General features: G+C 33.6%; 1 protein-coding gene and 1 long non-coding RNA gene across 4 annotated transcripts in view; one reads left to right on the top strand and one right to left on the bottom strand.

The window, feature by feature from the left end:
- LOC130051808 (phosphorylase b kinase gamma catalytic chain, skeletal muscle/heart isoform-like) overlaps positions 1-20,897 on the top strand; it is a 174,198-nt gene that overhangs the window by 89,727 nt on the left and 63,574 nt on the right. The window lies entirely within an intron of this gene.
- On the bottom strand, positions 2,019-5,646 carry LOC125662733 (uncharacterized). The gene is made up of 2 exons (XR_008800077.1): positions 5,204-5,646; positions 2,019-3,574 (listed from the first exon to the last, which is right to left on the bottom strand). It is a non-coding gene; the product is annotated as an uncharacterized LOC125662733 (long non-coding RNA).

The raw sequence follows: 20,897 nt of genomic DNA, 5'->3' as shown, positions 1-20,897 counted from the left end.
TGGCCAATATCAACAGAGCATATAATAACAAAAACTACATATAAATACATCTAGCACTACAACTACACTAATCTACAAAAGTATTTACAATGCAGACTACATGTTTTTTGGTCTTTAGGCTTGCCAATCAATGTTAAAAGTGGAGCGAATTAGGACATGCCTTATTCGTCCAAAGAGCTGATCCAAAATGTCCGAAATGAAAAACAATAAACTTAATTAATCAATGTTTTGACAATCTGATTGTTCGTGTCGTTGGTCATTTTAGTGCTTTGTATATATATATATATATATATATATATATATATATATATATAGAATTAATTGAAAATTAAATTCTTATGAAATTGCTGCAGACTAATATACAATCATGTAGCATTATCAAGTTCAAAAGACTATCTTACTACTAGGTCTCTACAATTATTTGTTTTTAATTGTTTTTTAAAATGGAAAATAGCTTTCCATTAATTTAGAGGTTTAGGGATGGATCCCTTCATGTAATCCTTCAGATTTTATTTAATACTATAATGGCAGAACAAAAAAAAAATTGATAGATAAATTAAAATTCATTAACATCAACAGGATTTGCACTATGTATTTCATATATTTTTTTTTTAAAACAAAAAATGTCTACAACATACATCAATGGAAAAAAAACATGTCAGATTGAAGTTGGGTACATAATGCTGGTACAATTGACTATGAAAGCTTTCTTATTTCAAAATCAGTTATGAAATTGTTTAAGTAATTTTCCAATAGGTACTTTCCGAGTACATCAGAACTTCATTTTATTTTTGTTGGTTACAATTTGGATACATTTTTACATATTTTATTTTCATATTATTTGTATTTGTTGTGAAATTACAAGGTTTATTTAAATCGGTACATTTCGGATACATTTTGAATAGTCACATTTAAAGTTGGTACATTACGGGTACATTTTAACTTTTTAGCTCACCTGAGCCGAAGGCTGAAGTGAGCTTTTCTGATCAAAAGGACTAAGACCATGTTTAGCTATATCGGCCCTGTGGTGTGTTAAAAAATAAAGCAGAATGAATTGAAATAAAATTGTTATCATTTGATAATATAATCTTTATACCATCGCGACGTGCCAAGATTTCCCCGCCAAAACGTCAGCTTGTGGAATTCTATACAAGACAAAACCGGTATCGGTCTGGTTTTCTGCAGAAATCTCCACTTTTTTCAAATTTAGTTATATAATTCATATAAAACACGACCTTCGATCCAGAAACTGACTGTAGTCTATCAAAATCTATCAATACAAATAAATTTTGCACGAACGATTTTTTGGATCGAAAGGTGTGCTGTTGATGAATATCAACTTTGAATTAAATCGAGAGCAATCCGGAATTATTTATTTTTGTGAGAGTTGTGGGTATTTTATTAATTATGTTGCTTTGAAAAATTAAAACAATATACTTATGTGGAGTATACATCATTTCCATGCAGAATACACCCCTAAGCTATGTGGTGTTTTTATCACATTCTAAAAGCTATAGAATTTTAATGCGTAAACAAACGAATCTGCTGTCCGAGAAATCGGACCTTCAATGCTATAGAAAGTTTTTATTTAGACGACACCAACAGAATTACTAAGATCAAAATGAAAAGAATTTATAAAACATGCATTGATATAACTAAAACTATTGCCGACATATCGAAAGTATAACGTTAAGTAGGGCAAGTAAATGTATGAAGGATTTTTGAACGTGTGACGTCATAGACTTCGTGGCTTAATGGTAGAGAGCCCGTCCTTCAATCGGGAGATCCGGGTTCAATTCCTACCCGTGTCACTATTTTTTTTTTTTTTAAATCATAATGTTACCTACATTTTTCTTGGCGTTATTGAAAAATTTCTTTCTTTCAAGACACTGAAGATGAAATTATACCTGAATACAAATAAAAATCAATAGGCCTATGCAATCACAGAACACCAAGAAAATATGCAAGGATTACAGATTACATTTTTTAAAATTCATTGAAAAAAAACCCCCAAAATACTTTATTTTCGGACTTGATTTTATTTCAAAGTATGAACCAGCAAAAGATAATGGAAAGGAAAGTTTTTCTAATGCATCTAATGTACAGAAGAAAAGTCAGAAAAAATGTGAATCCATTAGCTATTCGTCATTTCCTGCAGAGTAAGAACTTTCTTGTTGAAACCACCACATGATATATTGTGTAGCAAGTGTAGACATGTGTGTCAGTAAATTCACATCCAACAAAATTGTCACAATCAATCTCGGCCACTTCCTGAGACAAAGTCTCTACAGACAATTTCAATACCTCTCGACAGAACCAGGCCTGGGGTAATGGTAATTAAATGGCAGCCAGTTTCAATGTAATGGGGGTGTAATGGACCATTTTTGCATTACAAGTAATGGTAATGTAATGCATATTGTACTGCACATTATTTTCCATTACATTTACACTACTTCAAATATTTGATGATATTTTGAAGATTTAGAATAATTCATTATATTAGTGATTGACTGAAGCATTTGAAACATTGATGACAATCAAATGCAATGAATAACTTAATAGATATGTTTCCTAACATTGCTGAATATTTTGTGTACTTATGTTAATGTATAATTAAAAATCATAATACAGAAATAATTTTTCTGCCATTTCTTTAATATCTGACAGTATGTTATGTAAATGTGTAATGTAAATTCACTCTCAAGTAATGTAATACATTATATTTCAAAATAGGAGTAATGGTAATGTGAAATTTTCTAGGTAATGTAAGGTGTTACATTGCTATGTAATTGACCTCAAGCCTAGATAGAACACCTTCTCATGCATATGTGCAAGTGCCTTGGACCCCAACTTGTCATTTCCTCTTTTGCAAGATTTTCAGCATTTCTTCATAGAGATCACAATTCCAACTGCAAGGTGTCCAAGATGATGAATTCAGACCTGACCAGTGTTTTTGACAATTTGTTAACTTTTGACTCTGCACTTTTCATCAGGACAACCATTCTTGAACTCATTCAAAAAGTACATTATGACATTCATAATTCAACATACAGATTTTCATTTGAATCATCAAATATGAATTCTTCCAATTAATAAACTCCCCCCCCCCCCAAAAAAAAAAAAAACACTTTAAAAACCTCCACAGGTATATTTCAAATGACATAGAACCATGGTATCAGGATGTCTCTGGAAGTGCCATGGGTTAATAAGGTTTAAACTTCAGAGTCGACATGTTTCTTCCAAGAAATATAGTCTTGTTTGGATCCAGTTTTTCCAGTTTTGATATAACTGCCTGATACTGTACAATGTAGGTGTCAATCTGGTCCCCCTATTGTGGGAATCTGTTTCCACATAACTGCTGTATAATCTGGTACCTTGCTATTAGCAGGCACAACAAGGAAGCTATTCCTGCAGTGATGTCCAACACTTATATGCATGTGTCACTGATGCCACTATCATTGATGAATCTGATGGCAGTTGATGATAGCATTATTGAGGAGTAGGAATATGGATTCTTGTCAATCTGATTCATGTCACCCTTGCCATCAATTTTTGCTGGACATATTATATCATCCTGAAATTCAAATTACTCCAGTATTATATCATTATCAAAACTATATCATAAATGAAAGGTGAAGATAACAAACAGTGATCAATCTCATAACTCCTACAAGCAATACAAAATGGAGAGTTGGGCAAACACGGACACCTGTATTATAATATTCATATAAAAGTTGTACTTTCATGCCCTCATGTATTTTCATTGATATAGAATTCAGAAAAATTACATTTATGTATTCGGTGGGAGATTGACATGTCTCCAACTAAACAATAGAGGACAGTTTAGCTACATGTACATTTCTGCATAAATAATTATATACACAAACATTTCATTTGAATTTGATTCCCCATCTAATAATTTTTGTTGTAGCTAATGTTGATATATTATCTTACTTCACAATTATCAGCAAATTCACAAAATATTTTTATCTTTCATACTCTTTCTTGTGGTAGATGTATGGAAAAATTTAATATTCAATAATATAAAGGAGATAAGCTAACAAAAAATTATATGCTTAAATCATGGTAGTACCCATGAAATTCAACATTCTCTGAGTGATTCTATATCTAATCCCAATGCAGGCATGTAAGTTGTAAGTGTAATTGTTGAAATTAAGTTTGACATGTTTACAATTTATCTTGAAATAAGGCATATTTAAGTTAGAAAACCAAACTGTTCTTATGATTTTCCTGCCTTAATGGTGCTTTTAATTAGTATTAAAAAATTATTGAATGTAAAAATCATTTTGACTTTTCTAATCCATGTTTCCGCGTAAGGCCAAAAAAAAAATAAAAAAATATATATATATATATATATGTTAATTGGTTTCCACTTTCCCGACCTACCCTAATTAAACATTTCTGTTGACCCTAACACATTTTTTCTATATTCTCACAGATTTTGCAAATGTCATCACTACAACAAGAATATATTTATTGACTTATGAAGTTATTTATTATGCACTAATACCAGACAGATTCCAAAACACAGAAACAGTTTTTGTTTACAGTAAATTGAAGAAATGTATCGATTCATCATATAACTTTTATTTGATTACTAAATAATCACTAAGTTAAGTTTAAACATAGTAGAATACTAGAATACCAAATCATTCGAAAATTATTGAACCTATAACCCCCCACAGGCCTACATGTAACCCCAGTGACCTATACCATTATGGAAATATACATCTATATACAATTATATGTCTCTTTAACCTATACAAATACTTTTTAGACCATACAATGATACATGGAAAGTTCAAAGTGTAAAGTGAGTCAAACATCATGTAAGAAAATTCAGATAGACCCGAGAAGGTCATGCACTCGGAATTGAAAATGGCATGATCGTGAAACAGCTGATTTTTCTGATCAGCTGATATAAATACAATTTTAAATCTTAACAATATATAATTATAATAGATAAACAATTAATCTATGTTGACAACAGTTAACAGATTTGTTGTGGGATTTCCAACAGCCCAATGCGTGAATATTATGAGTTTATGTCAACACACCACAGGCGCACCATACTATTCGTTCCATGCGACTTGTTTATTATTTTTAAGAGCAATTGGTACACCTATTTGGTTATACAGTTTAACGAGTAGAGGTGAAGTATATTCATATTTCTAAAACTTACGTTGAAATGCGATGAGTACATCCTCTGCAACTTCCACGAACAGCGCAAACAGGCTAACGGCGCAGCGTGTGAAAATGGCCGAATGAAGGATTGAAAAATATGGTGTGCCATTCGGGCTATAAGTAAAATAACCTTATTGCGTATTGGGAAAGAAAATTTCTTTTTCAAGATCTTATTATATATTAAACCACTCATTGCATAATTATGTTTTACAATACGTTACCACTTCTAATAATATATAGCGACGTTGTATGACGCAATCTTAAAAAGTAGAGCAAATTATAGGATTTATACTAGTAATGTAAACCTAAAAATAGTGTTCTTTCACCAACTCTACATATAAAAACCAGTACATTATAGGAAAAGAACATGTTAGAGAATATTTCTAACAAAAAATTATTCACTTTGGACGTTAGGCCGAATTTTGATAAACATGGTCTTAGTCCTTTGTCCGTTGTCTGTCGTCGTCGTTGTAAACTTTTCACATTTTCATCTTCTTCTCAAGAACCACTGGGCCAATTTCAACCAAACTTGCCACAAAGCATCCTTGGGTGAAGGGCTTTCAAGTTTGTACAAATGAAAGGCCATGTTTCTTTCAAAGGGGAGATAATCACAAAAATGCAAAAATAGGGTGGGGTCATTTAAAAATCTTCTTATCAAGAACCATTGGGCCAGAAAAGCTGAAATTTTCATGAAAGCTTCCTGACATAGTGCAGATTTAAGTTTGTTAAAATCGTGGACCCCGGGGGTTGGATGGGGCCACAATAGGGGATCAAAGTTTTACATGCAAATATATAGGAAAAATCTTTTAAAATCTTCTTAAGAACCACTGGGCCAGAAAAGCTGATATTTACATGAAAGCTTCCTGATATAGTGCAGATCATTTTGTTCAAATCATGGACCCCAGGGGTTGGATGCCCCACAATAAGGGATCAAAGTTTTACATACGTACTATAAATATATAGGATAAATCTTTAAAAATCTTCTTCTCAAGAACCACTGAGCCAGAAAAAATGAGATTTACATGAAAGCTTCCTGACATAATGCAGATTCAATTTTGTTCAAATCATGGCCCCCGGGGGTTGGATGGGGCCACAATAGGGGATCAAAGTTTTACATGCAAATATATAGGAAAAATCTTTAAAAATCTTCTTCTCAAGAACCACTAAGCCAGAAAAGCTGAAATTTACATGAAAGCTTCCTGACATAATGCAGATTCAAGTTTGTTCAAATCATGGCCCCCGGGGGTTGCATGGGGCCACAATAGGGGATCAAAGTTTTACATGCAAATATATAGGAAAAATCTTTAAAAATCTTCTTCTCAAGAAGCACTGAGCCAGAAAAGCTGAAATTTACATGAAAGCTTCCTGACATAATGCAGATTCAAGTTTGTTCAAATCATGGCCCCCGGGGGTATGATGGGGCCACAATAGGGGATCAAAATTTTACATACAAATATATAGGAAAAATCTTCTTCTCAAGAACCACTGAGGCAGAAAAGCTGAGATTTACATGAAAGCTTCCTGACATAATGTAGATTCAAGTTTGTTAAAATCATGGCCCCCGGGGGTTGGATGGGGCCACAATAGGGGATCAAAGATTTACATGCAAATATATTAGGAAAAATCTTTAAAAATCTTCTTCAGGTAATTCCCCAGACCAAGTCAAATAACGTTAGAAACGTTATTCACGAGTCACGAACGTTATCACACATTCAACGAACCCGATGGCATTTTGGTGAATTTTGTAGATCGTATTAGGACTGATTGTTTGAAAACAAACAATAAAAATTTAGAATTAAAAAACAACAACATACGAATCGCAATAATACAAACAAGCCGGTTTTATACAAGACAACGCTCGGGAGAGAAATGCTTATAGTTATACACATCGTGAAGTCGTAAAATCTCCATACACATTGCGTTATGACACACAGTCGTTCAGTAATTCCCGTGAGATTTCTTCAATTATTACAGATTATGATGTTAAATCGTGTTGCCAACTTTCAATGTATCTATTCTAGGCAATTTCTTTTGTGTGATTTCTGATCATTAATGATGGGTAGAAATATCGAATCTCCTATTCAACAAAATGCAAATTTTTGTAAGCTACATGTACTGACAGTCACATAAGTTTGTTATGTTTTCCCTATAATTTATTTAAACCTGAAAGAATACGATCGATGTTGTCATGATCTAAATAAAATATATGCATGAAAAGGCCTACCTAGATCTTGTCACGCCAGGAAAGCCATGGCAGCTGGCTTTCACCAAATCCCCAACTTTATACTGGCAAAACTCCTTTCTTGGATCTTTGATGCGTGATAAGGTTATGATGCTGACCTTTTCTTCCTCTATCCACGCCATAAGGGCATACATGGTTCGTTGAACAAAGTAATAATAGAACCTTTCAACTTTCACCTTCTTGAAACGATGCTATCTTGTTTGAAAATGGAGAGCGGAGCCAATGAAAATTGTTTTACTGCCCCTTTTCAGATTTGACCATTGAGGCAAATGCAACAATCTAATTAAAATTGGATGCTAGATCCGCTCGCATATCACATTATTTGTTTTATCTATTCATTTATATGATTTATTTCTCAATCTATTTCAATCATATTTTGAATTTTTCTTTTTGTTTTGTAATTTCCCTTCTTATCTAAGATGACAGGTTCTTTTTTACTGGCTAATTCTATGTCCCACCCCCACCCCGAGAATATGTTCCAGTCTTACGAGAATTTTTTAAATCATTTTATCATACACGTATGTAAAAATGTTTAGGTTTATTCAAAATCTGTCTTTGAGAAGAGGCCTGGAAAATACAAATTGTAATTCCAATTCATTCACTTAATTGTTAACAATTTCAAAAATTTGAATATTTTCCCCGCACTATGTTATTTGTTTTCAGGCGTGTATGAATACTTCGTGTTTTCGGATTTATTGATGTATAAACTCTTGTTCAGCTTTATTTTTGTCCAATCAAAACAATTGAAATAAATAACATTGGAATTATTTCCTTTTATTCCAACGTGTTCGTAAGTCATTAAACTATTCCTTGTTTAACCCTTTCCTTCATAGAAAATAAATATTATACAACCTGATTTGCATGGGAATTTGTACACAATGACTTGATTTAATGAATTTTGATAAATTAATACACAACTTGTCAAAGAGAGACAGTGGGAATATGAAATTTTCAGGAAATCTTGTCAGGGTACTTTCCTTTTATTTACTTATAAATTTGATAGAAAAAATTCAAATTCTTGGTTTCCATGGCAATAGATTTAATGATTTTTTTGTCAAAAACTTATTTTTCACAATATCACAGCATATAGACACTTATAGAGTATCTAAATAAATTTTCATGCAATACTGATTCATTTTGAGACACTGTTCTTTTTATTTTATTTTTTTAACGATATATATATATTTTATTTCCCTGAAACAATAATGATAGTAATGATAAAATACACTAATTTATAGGGGCAGCTGTCAGGGATGGGGCCCTGGCTATAAGCTCCCTCAAAAGTTAACAAGACATTTCCTACTGTGCCACGCAGGGCACATTCTATAAATTCTATTCTATAATGTACAAGCTAAGTATATTTATCTGTCTAGCGTATTATAATGTATATTAACAAAATTATTATGTGTATCAATTATGATATTTGTTTGGACAAACAAAACAAACCATTCTAGTATACATTTTTTTTAAAGAAAAAAGAACATCACTATAGATGAGATGATTTAAGATTTGATTCATGAAAATAATGTTATTTAAATAGACTGAAGAATTAATATACCGCTCATGCTGCCTTAAAGGTCCACACACACCAACTTAAAGTCCATAGATGACCCTAATTAGGCAGCCTAGCTGGGAGACAGGTTACTCCCGGAAGTATCGGTTTATTAAATACATTTATAATATTGATTTCAATCACACACAAAAATAAACCTTGTTATTATGAATAATTTCATAGTGTGTATTATAAAAATATACAATGTGATGACAGTATGTACACATATACATACACATGCATTCATATACACACATATATACATACATGTCACAAACATTACTTAGTTTTTCTATAACATCCATGTTTAGATTACATTTACAGTGTTTCAAAATTTTACACCAAAATAAAACTTTTTGTTTGATATGGTTCTGTACATTGTATTCCTGTTAACTGCAGAACTGTAGCTCTCTGAAAAAATATGTTGACATAACAGAGAGCTACAGAGCCACCCCTTATAAAAACCTTCGATTTACGGCGCAAAAAAGCTGCGCACGGTTGGGACCTTATATCGTTGTATTCTTGAGTTACTGTCTCATAAATTTAATATCAAAATATTCTTAACATATTTTCCTACTATACTTGTGTTTAAACATACCTTCAAATATTCATTAAAGCCCCACACGACCTGAAAACTCCCAGCTTCAAATGATTTCGTTTGTTGACGTAGCCATGTTAGGTAGCCGGGTCAGTTCGTACCCTGTTGTTGTTAATATATATTCATAAAATTTGTTATATGTAATGTATTCGCTCTTCGTTTATTATCAATACGAATAATTTATAGAAATTAAAAAAATAAAGTTTTTCTAAAGGTAAAATAAGCTCTTGATTCATGAAAATGCTACTAAAGTCCTTAACACTCGTGTGGCAGGGATGGAGACCGCACCAGACTAATGAAAGCCGCATTGCCGTGAGTTTAGCTATTTGAATAATTATTATTTAAAGGCACTGGGATGATATATTATTTAAAATATTTAACTAAAATATTTGTGGGGATATTAGTTCACATCTAGACGTTATTGTGCAAGTATGGAAATTAACCAGGATTCGAATTGACCGGCTACCTAACATGGCTACGTCAACAAACGAAATCATTTGAAGCTGGGAGTTTTCAGGTCGTGTGGGGCTTTAATGAATATTTGAAGGTATGTTTAGACACAAGTATAGTAGGAAAATATGTTAAGAATTTTTTGATATTAAATTTATGAGACAGCAACTCAAGAATACAACGCTATAAGGCCTCAACCGTGCGCAGCTTTTTGTGCGCCGTAAATCGAAGGTTTTTATAAGGGGTGGCTCTGTAGCTCTCTGTTATGTCAACATATTTTTTCAGAGAGCTACAGTTCTGCAGCTATATTCCTGTATGATCCACATTTTCTAGTCTACAGAACATCTTATATTTATATATTTTAAGAGCAACAAAAGATATGATATTGTTTAACAATTGTATCTTTCTGTTATTTTCATGATGAAATCCAATCAATATATCTTTCCATCTGATGTTAACTTTTGTGGTGAGACTTAATTGTTTTGTACAGTTTTACATTTGAAAATCAGGTGTTCAATATTTTCAGTAATATCACGTACATAAAAAACAATTTCCATTTCGCTCTTTCTTCCACTTGCTCAGCAAATGCTTGCAGCAAAGTGTATTATTTAACAGTTTATAATTAAATTCTGCAATATTTTTGTTCAATGCAAATTTGATTTTTTGAATATATATATCTGTTTCCAATCTTCTTGGTTTATTTCATATTCAGTTTGGAATTTTTTCTGATACAGGGGATATATAAATTTACTTTTTAATAAAACTTCATAAAAGATTTTACATATTATATTATCTAAAATATGATGCTCGTTTTTATGAAATAAGAATGTTCTTTTATTTTTTATGTTAACAAACTTTGCCTGATTTTTTAGTTTTTCAATTAGATTTTTGAAGACTGATTTAACAACCTTATATTCAGTCACATATATAGTTAGCTTTACAACTTAATGTACTTTTTACATCATTGATTGTTTTGAATTCATGCTCTATAAATAGGTTTTTCACGTATTTTATCCCGCTTTTCACCCAATTCGTGAAGAATATCGGTCTTCCCATGTACGTAAAATGTCTGTTATACCATATGGGCTATTCTTTTTATAAAATAGTATTTCTAATGTGTTTTTTAATGAAATACAAGGGATACATATGTACAAACGTTGTATCTTCCTTCAAAGTATTCTGTGTTTTCCTCCATTTCAAAATGTACCTAAAATATTTTTATAATTAATCATTTTAAGTATTCAGAAAAAAATTATCATTATGAATTGAATTGTTACATTACATAAAAGTTATTTGATCTGAAAACTAATTTATTTGGCTGATTTCATGTATGCATGCTCAGTAAAATTGATAACTTTAAATGTAATACATGTACAATTGCAAATAAATTATAAATACACTGTACTTTGTACAACATAAAATGAAATCATATTTAGTTATTTATCAACATAATGCTTTTATATAGTTTCTTCACATCTTGTTACATTCCTCTGAAAATCCTATGCTTTGATTGTTCATATTTTAACTTAAACATAATTATATTAAACTAAATTCAAATACTTTGGCGGTTGGGGTTCAGAGGAGGATTGGGGGTAGGGTGGGTAAACAGTCTCACACGCTTTCCTATATATTGTACCTGTATTAACTCTTTCCCTACCACTGACGTATATACACGCTTATTTTATCTTCTCTGTGCTCGCAGTGACGGATAAACCCGTCTGATATTACCACTAGCTAAACCGCATTGTCGTATATATCCGCTGTAAACAAATACATGCGCAATCATACTGACTGATATATCCGCTTTTTTACACATGTTACATGAAATGTGATTGGTTAGATTGGAGAGATTTCCCATCTCTGAACCAATGAAAATTAGTTTTAGGAAAGGTATATCTGTAATACAATACGTCAGTTTTCCATATTAGGTTATCTATTAACAAGTACAAAGGAGCTTTCCAAAGCGTTGTTTACACTATTCGAAGCAAGTCAAGATGGCGGAAAACATTCTCGATATATTTCTATCAGACGATGAAGATTTTGAATTTGAGGGATTTACAAATTCAGAAATAGATGGAACAGAGACAAGAAGTATTGGAAGTGATATTTCTTTCTCCGATATTGATGATTCCTCCTCGTTCGAAGAATCAGAAGAGGAAATAGACGAAGAAACTTGGACAAGAACGCTCTCCAGACCAAACGTTGCCGAGTTTAATGAGCAAGTTGGAGCAGCTTTTGTTTTAGAAGAACATAAGAAACAATTAGATTTCTTTCACAAATTTTTCCCTGTTTCTTTAATCGACAAAATTGTAGAGGAAACAAATCAGTATGCAGCGTGATGCATTGAAACAAGGCCGGATAAAGTGTGGGTCCCTACTACCTTTCTTGAAATGATGGCGTTTTTGGGAATTCATGTAGTATTTTCCGTCATAGGAGTTCCTTCGTACACCCTTGCATGGAAGTCATTGTGGCCCTTTGAGCTTCCAAGTATACCTTCCATTATGACAAGGACACGTTTTGAGAGAATTTCCAAATACTTTCACATGAACGATACCAGACAAAATCCACCTAAGGGACGACAAGGACATGACAAACTGTGTCATATTAGACCAGTAATTGACAAACTTTCTGAGACATGTTTGGAAAACTACAGTCCTCATAAAGAACAGTCCATTGATGAAGGAATGATAGCCTTCAAAGGAAGACTGTCATTCAAACAGTACTTACCGGCCAAACCCACAAAATTTGGAATAAAAGTGTGGGAGCGTGCTTCACCACACAATGGATACGTACATGAATTTCAAGTGTACACCGGAAGAGTCGCAGAGAGAAGACCAGAGGAAGGGTTGGGGGCACGTGTGGTGAAGGACCTAACTCGGAAATTGATTGGAAAATCGCATGTGATTTACATGGACAATTTTTTTTCGAGCCCAGAACTGTTTGAACGCTTGTTACGTGAAAAGATCTACTCTTGTGGCACTGTCCGAATAAATCGCCGTGGAATGCCAGAAGCCATCAAAAGTGCCAAATTAAAGAACAGAGGAGAATCCCTTACAATTCAGAAAGGCAACCTAGTAGCAACAGCATGGAAAGACAAGAAGATTGTGACTTACCTAAGCACAAACTGCGATCCTACACAGACCAGAGTAGTGCAAAGACGTCAAAAGGATGGGACCCTAAAGGATGTGTCAGCTCCAAGTGTCTCTGAGCTATACAACAAATATATGTTTGGTGTAGACTTGGCTGACCAAAAGAGGATGCAGTATTCCACTTGCAGAAAAGCCAAAAAATGGTACAAGTACTTGTTTTGGTTTTGTTTTGATGTTGCACTTGTCAATTCCTTGATTTGCATGCAAGAATCGCCAAATCATAAGTTGCTGACCAAAACAAACAAGGAAAAAAAGAGAACACAGTTGGACTTCCGAATGGCATTGGCGCAGCAGATGATCGGAACATTCAGAGGAAGTAGAAAGCGTAGGGCACCTGGAGTGACGGGAAATTGTGGGGATGCACATTGGCCCATTCAATTTGAAAAAGCTGGACGATGTAAGGGATGTGCAAAGCAGAACAAGAGACACGAAGTCTCTACTGGATGCAGACAATGTAATGTTAGACTGTGCATAAAGAATGACTGCTTTTTCAAGTACCACCAAGAACTGTTAAAATGAATTAATTACACTTATTGTGTATATTTCAAGGAATGCTATGTAAATATAGTAAATGAAAGCCATTTTTGAAATAATTAATTAACTTTTTGGGGTTTATAAAATTGAATTTATAAAATTGAAACATCACTGAATAAAAAACTTTTTGAATTTTTAAAATATTCCAATAAATAAATGAGATATTGAGAGTTTTATGTGTGTACCATTCATTCCAGCAGCAAATCTCCTCAGCTGCAAAATATCTCTGGTAATTAACCCTCACACTGCTGCTGCAGTGAGAGATAAGAACTGTGTATAGTAGTGAACAGCCAGAGCAGCTGTGGTAGATAAGAAGTTAAACGACAACCTGTCTAATGCGACCAACGACCACGATTTTCACAACCATTTAGTGTTTTTTAACGTATTTTTACCTTTATTAAACGACTCTCTGATATCTACTTTCGATTTATTGATTCGTACGTCACTCCCAAGTTATCGTTCATAACACATGCTTTGTCCGAGAGTTATCTTTCATAACACTTGGTAATGAATATTAACACGTACACCGACAAAGAAATAAATTAATACTAAAATGAGAAAATAACAACACTTACATGTTTTATATTCAATTAACAAATAAACAAATGCCTATAAAATTGCTAATGATCTCGGTGTCGGTAAAATCCAAATTTACTGAAAAGGAAGACTGAAATTTTGAGCGATTATGAAAACAATGTTCCCACAAACAGTAAGAGAGGTCGATACCTTACCGGTAATGAGGAGATCAATCGGCTAACATACGAGTGGTTCAAGGGGGCCAATTCGCTCGACGGGTGAGAATGACAGGATGGCTTTTACAAGAACAAGCTTTAAAATTTGCCAAAGATTTCAACGAAAATTTTAAAGCTTCTATAGTGGCTGGTTCGAAAGTTTTCTTAAGAGAAATAATATTGTGTTAGCAACAATGAGCGGAGAGGGGGGAGATGTGAACAATACCACGGTACACGACTGGAAACAAAAATTGTGTGAAGGATTTTCCTGCAATGACATTTTCAACATGGACGAGTCTCAGGCTTATTCTTTAAAGACACAACTAGAAAAACTGTTCATATCAAAGGTCAGGATTGTGCCGTTGGAAAAAGATCTAAAGAAAAGATAACCATCGCTCTAGTTGCTCCAGCATGACTGGTGAAAAAATACAACTTCTCATCATCGGCAAATGTAGAAAGCCCCAATGTTTCCAAAAACTAGATCCAAAAAAATTACCTGTAATGTACTGTTTTAACAAAAAAAGCATGGATGACAAGCGCCATTTACGAAGAGTGGATGAAAAATTTAAATTCGAAAATGAAACGCCAAAATAGGAAAATTTTACTTTTCGTGGACACTCTGAGTAACATAACCGTGAAGTTTTTTCCACCAAACACCACCTCAAAAACCCAGCCAATGGATGGGATTATACAAACTGTGAAGCTCAAATTCAGAAAGCAACAGGTAATTAGTACCACCCGCCTTTGTTTTTAGCAATTTGTGTCAACTAGTATGCATGGTCGATAACCGGAATAAGCTGTTTTGATAAAATTAAAGCTGACTAATCTTTCTTATTTACTACGGTGTTTTGATAATGCCACTTACATTCATGTTTAATTTTAACAGATGATCCATATGGTCAAAGAAATGGAAATACAACCTAGTGTCAGTGGTCCAGGGGCCCGTTTTACAAAAAGTCGTAAATCTTAAGTCCTAAGTCATAAATTTGAAGAACTTGCGACAGATCGTAGGACCGTTTTACAAAATGTATCGTAATCGTATATCGTAAATTCTTTTGTCGCAAGTCGTATATGGAACTCTTCAGCGCATGAAGTTGTAGAAACCGCGCGAAACCCGACGCTTTGACGCGCAGACACTGGGGAGGAAAGAAAATTGGAGCAAATTAACTTTGAATTATATATTTGCATTGCTAATTAAGCGAAGTAAATTTATTCAATTCAATCTATTGATTTACCAAACATGTTGGCATACAATCTTAATTGATACATTAATTAATAAACTACTAATTCATACTAACAGTGAAACGACTACCTAAATTGGGATGGGATAGACAGGGAATCCACACATTTTGAAGAAAATATCGCCAAAATAAATCAAAGGGGTGGGGTGGGGGTGGGGGGTAGTTAGGCACCTGACTGTAGCCAAAACCTGTTGATTGAATGTTAACCATTTGAAGCTGATAAATACATGTACATATAAACAATTCTTAATTACGTACTGCATAGTATGTTATAAGCAAGCATTTTGTTTTTACATACATTGTATATACAAATGCACATGCATTCATATTCGAGTTACAAGACTAAGGGGGGGGGGGGGGGGGGGGTCAGATGGCTAATTATAAGTTAGTCGTGCTAATGCATGCATATTATATGAATAATTAGACTTATTATTTGATCTCAAATTATATATCTCCTAATTATCTTAATATTAATTACAGATTTCCAATATCAAGGAAATTAAGTTGATTTTTTAAAAGTTAGATTTTAGATAAGAGTTATTCTTGTGTATTATAATATACATGATATACTAGGCGATATAAAATCATAATTTTACAGGTACGTGGCTGTATCAAGTGGTCTAATATAGGACAGAAAGGTGAATCTTTGCAGTTCGTTAATGGCTATATAACAAGCAATATGATGGATGATGGTACTTTTTAGGGGGGGGGGGGGGGGGGGGGGGCATTCAATCACACGTTAAAAAAAATATGCAACACCGTCTATTTTTTCATAAATACTAATAACTGGTATAATTAATTAATTCACTCACAATTTCCTTTCCATTTGAAATACATTACAAACATATTAATAAGCCTAACTGATAATTTAATGGATGGGGGCGGACGTGGAAAAGGGTTAGGGATTAATTCACTCACAATTTTTTTCCCAATACAGTGTCTTTCTCATACATACTAATAATTGGTATAAATCTACCATGATATTGGATAACACCGTGCATATAAATGATGTACTAGTACATGTAAGTGCATACATGTATAATATAGGCGTATATAACTATAGGCCTACGTATGGATGGGTGTGTCGAAATAAGATCTGATATGACATTGCATATTCTTTTTAAAAATGCTTGAAGTAGTCAACATCATCATGATCAATGGAAAAAGTATGGTCTATGCGGGAATATACAAACATTGTAAAAAACATTGCAATGGGTCCTATGGCACACACTTGCTACATTTGTTTGATCCGCGCACTGACGGAAATATACGAGTACGTAACCACATTTTGTGTGACGCAGTCATCAGAGGAAGTGACGCATTGTAGTAAACAAAGGAGGCAGGACAGGCCTTTATGTGTGCAGACAATAATGAATCATGGTATGTACTTGAATAACAGCTGGTACAGCCTTGCTTAGGTTTATAGGATGCTCTACGTCTCCCCGCACTAAATCTGTTAACTCGTAGAGATACCGCCTGGGCAAACGATACCTCTCAACTACCTCAACATCACTGAGGTAGTCCAACGGATTATTTCTATCGCGAAACACCCGCAACGCACGTTTTTTATGAGTCTCATTCATAACATTAAACATTAGAAATGCAGCCATGTTGAATTATTTTAATAACCATAGTAACAAAGATTTTATGGAGCACTTACGACAAAACTTGGGACATAGGGTCGCCCCCGGGCAGTCGTAGACTTAAGGCCAAATTTCATCGTAACTCGTAAATCCTAAATCTTTGTAAAACGGTCTCACATCGTAAGTTATGTCTTACGACTAATTTTAAGACTTACGAACTTTTGTAAAACGGGCCCCAGACCTTTTGAAACAGATAAACGTACTCAACGCAATTTACTGGCTTGCAAGCTCATGGAAGGAGACGGAACCAATCACAATTAAGAAGTGCATGTTTTTTAAAGGCTGGCTTTGTCAACAATTCATCCCTACAAATTAATCTTGAAAATGCTGATATTACTGATGGTGAGGAGGACGACATTCCCCTCGCAGTTATAAAGTTGTCTAAGGAGCTGTTTGGGTGTGAATTTAGGGAACTACAGGAGATTGACAATGTTGTTTCTACTTGTGCTGACGACATCGACTGGTCTAGACCATTTTCTGAACTTCTAAGGGAAATTGATGACCAGAACAATGATGACACCGATGATGAGGAGGAGGCAGATAGTGATGTGATAGATAGATGTGTTACTAACAAGGAAGCATTAGAGTTTGTTGAAAAGCTTAAATCCTTTGCTGTGCGCAACGGTTATTGTGAAATATTCAATAATGGACGTCTTTCAAATTGAAGAACACATCTCTAGAAATTGTTGTTGAAAAGGAGAAGCAATCTTCAATCACTGACTTTTTTACCCCTAAAAGCTACTTAAATTGAACTGTTCTTATGTTTTTATAGCAATGCTTGCATATTTTATAGTGATGCTTGCATATTTTATAGTGACATTCTCATACAGAAATGCAATGATTTTAAAAACAATTTACCCCAAAGAAGCTTTTTGAATTGAATTGTTCTAGTATTCTTTTACAGAAATGCAATGCTTTTTTTTTTAGATTAAATTGTTCTTATGTTTTAGTAATGCATTCATTTTGTTAATTGTTATTCTTACTGGGTAATAAAAATGTAAATTTTATGAATTTAATGGTAAATTATAACACAACTTATTGTATTTTAAAATATTATTAGTACATGTATTATTGATTTGATTTTACACATTTTAAAACTATACTTGTTATTAAATGAATTCCAAATACATTGTAGATGTACAATTATTTCCTGAATTTGATATTTGCCTAAAAATTACATGTACGAAAAATATACTTTCCGAAAATAAGCAACCTGTATTAAGAGACCACCTGTCATATGTGACCATTTTTCCTTTCTCCGTTGGAAGGTCTCTTAATACGGGTTTGACTGTAAAAATATAGGTTCATTGAACATCTGTCTTTGGGAAGAGGCCTGGAATATACAAATTGCAAATGTATTTTAATGACACTCAGCATGAATGTACAAATTAAAATAGCGAAACAAACGCGACCATTTCATATTCAGTTTCAAAGAATTTGATAGAGCAATGAATCAATAAAATTTTATTAATCAATATTCCATGACGATATGATTTTTGCATATTTTTCTTTTATTTCTGAATTTTAAAAAAAATTCATTTGTTTTCATTCCAACGTGTTTATAGTCATCATTGATCTAATAAGCAAAAATGAAATTTACCTCGTCATACATAAACAATCATTTTAAAATGAACCATGCATTATCATTTCTTTCTCAACCTTCTTTTAATATCTAGAGTACTGCAATTATATTGAAACTATTTGAACCAAATATTACCGAAAAAATCACAGCATGCAGGCCACACCTACCATTTCATGCAGATCGTTCACAAAGCGTGCAAGCCACGCCTACAGAGTGGTCAGCGTTTCGTGCAAAGCGTTCAGCGTTTTGTGCAAACCGTTCACCGTTCCGTGCAGATCGTTCAGCGTTTCGTGCAAACAGTTCCGTGCAAGAATCGTTTCGTACCGTTCCATGCAAGTGGTGTAGTAGTACGCTTCAGGGTCTGTAAATGGATATTTAGGAAGAGCAGGTAGTCTTTTACCAAAATTGTGAATATGCAGAGTAGGGGTTCTGACCCCAGGGTGGGGCCAAACTTAGTATATAATATTTATGTGTAAGTTTGCTGATACTGTATAAAATCTAATGCATACTTAGGAATAGCAGAAATTAAAGGATGTACAAAAAATGGTGAATTTCACAACCCATGGTTTTGACTTTAGAATGGGTCCAAATAAGTAACATCTTTTGATGTTTTAATGTTAATACACTTGTTATATTATGTAAAGCCTTTCATCAGTGTAGCACTTTTGAGGGCAGTGAAGTTTTAAGAACAATCTTGTTTAATATACTGTTGTTTAACATTAGAATTTAGCTTAGATATTCAGAACAGGAAATGTTTTCTAGGTTTTAGCCCTTTTGGAACTAGTGGTAATTTTTCACTATAGTATTCAGGTGACCTATATGGCCTGTGTGCCTCTTGTATGGATAAGAAATCAAATTGAGACTATTGTATCGTTGGTTGGTAGTTTTGAGCTCACCTGAGCTTTCAATGAGCTTGAATCTAATCACCCATTGTCCGTCTGTCTGTCTGTCTGTAAACTTTTCACATTTTCGACTTCTTCTCCAGAACCACGGGGCCGATCTCAACAAAACTTGGTAAAAACCATCCTTAGGTGAAGGGGATTCAGGATTGTTGAAATGAAAGGCATCATACTTCTCCATGGGGAGATAGTTTATTCAAAATCATGACCCCAGGCGGTAGTATGAGGCCTCCGTAAGGGATCAAAATTTTACATGCAAGTATATAGGGAAAATCTTTAGAAATCTTTTAACCCCTGGGCCAAAAAAGTTAAAATTTACATGAAAGCTTCTTGACATACATGTAGTTCAAACTCAAATTTGTTCAAATCATAGTCCACGGGTGTAGGTTTGGGCCACAATAGGGGATCAAAGTTTTACATGCGAGTATATAGGAAAAATATTTAAAAATCTTCTCAAGAACGTACTACTGGGCCAGAAAAGGTAACATTTACATGAAATCTTCCTGATGTAGTACAGATTCAAGTTTGTTCAAATCAAGGCCCATGAAGGTAGGATTGGGCCACAAATGGGGCTCAAAATTTTACATTCACCCAGTATATAGGGAAAATCTTTAAAAAATCTTCTCAAGAACCACTGGGCCAGAAAAGTTCAAATTTGCATAAAAGCTTCCTGACACAGACTAGATCCAAGTTAGTGCAATTCATGGTCCCCAGGTTAGGTTGGGGCCACAATAGGGGATCAAAGTGATATATATGCTGATATATAGGGAAAATGTTTGAAAATATCTTTTGCACTGTTTAAGCTAGGGCTTTTCATATTTTGTTTATATATTTTTTACGGAAATCCCTTTCTTATGACCTACTTTAAAACACATAACATGTTAATAATATCCAGAACTATTTTAGGTGGGGCTTTCATATTTTATATAAAGATTCTCTATGGCAAGACCTTGCACACAATGGTGTTCGATCTTTTGACCTAGGAGTTTAATCTACTTTTTATAAAAAGAAACTGACCTATTCGATTTATTCTGAACTAATTAAGGTCGAGATTTTATTAGCTCGATCACT

This window comes from Ostrea edulis, chromosome 1, assembly GCF_947568905.1.
Source record: "Ostrea edulis chromosome 1, xbOstEdul1.1, whole genome shotgun sequence".
In the NCBI taxonomy this organism is placed as follows: Eukaryota; Metazoa; Mollusca; class Bivalvia; order Ostreida; family Ostreidae; genus Ostrea; species Ostrea edulis.
The sequence above is the reverse complement of the archived record's forward strand: the minus strand, read 5'-3'. Positions and strand labels throughout refer to the sequence as shown.